Genomic DNA, 4,046 nt, shown 5'->3' with positions numbered 1-4,046 from the left:
GTGAAGATGTGTAATTATTTTTTTTAAATGAGTATGAATCTTATTGATGGACACTGAAATTTGACTCTCACCGAATTGTCATGTGTCACGATGTTCTTTTGAGATTTTTTTGCACTCATTTGACAATGCAATGTGTTCTTAGCTTACAAACCATATAAAAATGGGCAGGTGGGATTTGACTCAGAGGCCACAGTTTGCCCACGGTGGTCTGGTGGATGGGATTCCTGTTTTTTTTTTACACAAGCTGCCCTGGATCAAGTCCTCATACGGGAATGTGCAGGAACTTCCATACAGTGCTTTTTGTGGGGAGAGGGTTCAATTTTTTTGCATGGGAGAGATGTCGTGGAGTTTCGCTATGTTGCCCAGGCTGGCCTGTCCCACCTCAGCCTCCTGAGTATGTAGGATTACAAGTGTGCGCCACACGCCCGACTTTTCATAAACTGACTTGTCAAGGTGGCTTTCTAAAATTTATCTTTGCTCCATCTCTTCTGGTACCGGTCATTAACATGGGATGAACCACTCATTAAGCACGGTCTTCCTGAATTCTGATTCTATAGATGAAGAAATTGTGGGTTTTTTAAAAGCTTCCACCCAAAACACAAGATTTTCAAGGAATTTTTTTTAACTTAGAACTTACTTCAGGGGGCTGGGGATTTAGCTCAGTGGTTCCGGCGCCTGCCTCGCAAACGCAAGGTCCCGAGTTCGATCTTCGGTACCAAAAAAAAACAAAAAAAAGCAACAAAAAAAAAACTTATTTCAGGGCCGGGGATTTAGTTCAGTGGCACTGTGCCTGCCTTGCAACCACAAAGTCCTGAGTTGGATCCCCAGTACCAAAACAAACAAACAAAAAACAGAAAAACCAACTTATTTTAGACCTACAGAAAAATTGAAATAATAGTGCAGAAAATTCCCACAGAACCTTTACCCTCATTCACCAATTTTGAACTGGACTTTTTGACCTATTTGCTTTATGCTCTTTCCTTCGAAATCTTCAGATTACTATTTATTTTTTTAAACCATTAAAGAGTAACTTGCAGACATTGTGACTCTTTATCTTTAAAAACTTTAGTGTGAATCTCAGTTTAAAAAAGTACTAGCATATGTTTATGATATATATTAAATACTTTTGTTGTGCAGAATTGGCACATATACATATCCCTTCTTGATACTTGTAACTCTCCTCTCCCTCCCATCTCCTTCCATCCTCAAGTCCCCTTCCCATCACCACAAAGTCTTATCTCATTGTTTTCAATCATCTATCTTTTATTTTGCTCTTTAAGTTATTTATATTTTGGGTTTCTCATATAAAAGAAAGCATGTGATATTTAACCTCCTGTGATTTATTTCACTTAGCTTTATGGACTCAAGGTGCATCCACTTTCCCACAAATGATTCAAATTTATCCTTCTTTATGGCCGAGTAGTACTGCATTGTGTATATATACCGTTTGCTTTTATCCATTCATCTACTATGAATCTCTTTAGAATTGGGCCATCCACTTGCACAATCATAGTGCAGTTTTGAAAATCAGAAAAAACATTGGAGCTTTATTGAGTATGAAATTTATATACCATAAAATTCACCCATTATAAGGAAGTGGAACTCTTAAGTAAGTGGAAGAGGGCAAAGAAGTTCCAGAGCAGGGGATGAAGAGAGGACTTCATTCCATTTGGCAGTAGAATGTATCCTGAGCAGCATGGTGGAGAATCTCCGTGTTGGAGAGCTCTAAAGGGCAATATTGGTTTAGGGTGGTATATAGACTGGTTTATCTTACCTGTGGCTAGCCAATATTACGTGCAGTTTTCACAGGGTATATACAAAGCAGGGGGCCTCTAATTGGCTAAAAATTGAATTAGTTGGGCTATACTTAAAATATCTTGATGTGGTAGGTGGGAAATTTGAGTTTGGTACCAGTAACTTTGGAACAGCCTGGGTATGCTATGAGGAACCAAACAACGTAGGGTCGCTGGACGGGGGCATCCATCTCTAGCCTCAGCTCAGTTTAAATGCTACATTGCACATCACTTCTTAACGCCTGAGTTTGGAGCCAGCAAAAATTCTCCAGACCCAGAATCCAAGCTGGGGATTGAACTAAGTGGTAGAGCACATGCTTAGCAGGCCTAAGGCACTGAGTTCAATCTGCGGTGGGGAGGGGGTCCTTTAAAGGCATGAACTAGGATTTCAAAGTCCCTATGTAAGCCATCTGCTAAGTGAGTGGGAAAAGGCAAAAGAATGGATCAGGAAGGGAGATTTAGATTTGCTCAATGTGTTCAGTCAGTCCAGTGACACTGTAGCCTCTGTGGTGCCTTCCCTGGCTATCTGCAAAACTTGGTGACTGTTATCTACCCTCATGCAGCAAGATGTGTTGGCAGGCACACAGCACTCCCACGCATAGCCTATAAGTAATTGAGGGCTACGTAGTGGTTCGATACCATGGCCCCAAAAGTACAGTGAGATTTGGTCACAAGTTTCAGTCCTTGGACTGTGTAATTTCTGTGGTCATGATAATCTTTCTTTTCATTGTTGTTTTTTTTGGGGGGTACCGGGGATCGAACTAGGGCCCTTGCGCTTGCGCAGCAGGCGGCAAAACCACTGAGCTAAATCCCCGGCGTGACTGTATATGCTTTGAATCAGCGTCCACTATAAGGTACTGTGTCTCCCATAGCCGGGATTCACAGGTCTAGCAATCCAGGGTTGGAAGTGAGAATGGTACTGCTCACCATTACCCCTAGTGATGCACTAGCACAATTCTTGCTTCCTGTTCCCACAACCTTATGCTCTGCTCTCTTAGAAGTCCTAGTTCCAGAGAGGGAAAGACTTGTACCAGGAAGTACAACAATGATACCATTGAACTGGAAGCTGAGACTTCCCCCTGGTCATTTTAGTCTCCTCGTGCCTCTGAGAAAACAAGCTAAAACGAGTCATAGTACTGTCAGCGGTGATTAATCCAAGCTGTTATGGGGAAGTTGGACTGCTACTTCCATCACAGACCCTTCACCCTCCTGATATGGACTCGCAAGGGACACTACAGTGAGATCCAGGCCTTCAACTGGATCCTTTGGATCCCCAGTGTGCAGACAGACCTTTTACACTCTTCCACACCTGACTCTGTGCGTTGCCATTTAAACCAATCTTGTAAGTTCTTAAACATATTTGTATATCATGCATTAAGTCTCTTTCTCTAGTAAGCACTGACTGATACAGATTCTCACGGGGAAGTCCAAGTTACTTCAAAACTAGATATCAGTTGTATCATATCTGAGCTATTTCTGCTGCTATTGATCAGGACATTGCTTCGTTTCAATGGGGCCCAGCTGCTCCATCACTTCCGATCTAGGGCAGCCATTTGTATACCTTCAGTAGCCTCAGGGTTGGCCCCACAGGAGCAGGTGGCATAAGGAAGTAGTTGTCTATTTGAGTGCAGAAACTCCCATGAAGAGAGTGGTTGGGGTTCTCCATGAGATTAAACATGGTTTAGATAAAAATTGTTTTTGCAGTAACACCCAAAACCTTTGGGTCGAGAAAGCAGTCAGCATTGTAATTGTAGAGCTCACTTTCAGGGAGTGTGATGTAAAAGTTGCTCTTGATATGTGTTATGATTTAGATCTAAAATGTCCCTGAAAAGTCTCATGTGTTCAGAGATGGGGCCTTATGGGAAGAAGAAGGTCACTGGGGGTGTGACCTAGAAGGGTGTATTCTTGTCCCCAGCTCCTCCCTTTGGTCTCTGCTTCGTGGCTGCCATGGCATGAGCAGCTGCCTTCCACCGTGCCCTCCATCATGCCATTTCTGCCCTGGAACCAGCCAAATATACTTAAACGAAGCCCTCTGTTATGGCTTGTATCTAGATGTCCCCTGAAAGCCTCATGCACTCATAGGTGGGGCATTTTAGAGCTGGCTGGATCTAGGGTGTGTGATACTAAATTAGTCCACTGATTGGTTTAGCATAGTTCTGGGGGAGTGCATAATGGGAAGGGTCACCCTGGGTGTGGGTGGCACCACCCCAAGGGCTTGTAGCCTGGATGGGATAAAAGGGAAAGGGAGGCTTG

The sequence above is a fragment of the Heterocephalus glaber genome, unplaced genomic scaffold (genome assembly GCF_053883595.1).
Source record: "Heterocephalus glaber isolate CG9 unplaced genomic scaffold, H.glaber_assembly_v1.0 deba00001547, whole genome shotgun sequence".
Classification (NCBI taxonomy): domain Eukaryota; kingdom Metazoa; phylum Chordata; class Mammalia; order Rodentia; family Bathyergidae; genus Heterocephalus; species Heterocephalus glaber.
Note: the sequence above shows the minus strand (reverse complement) of the source record.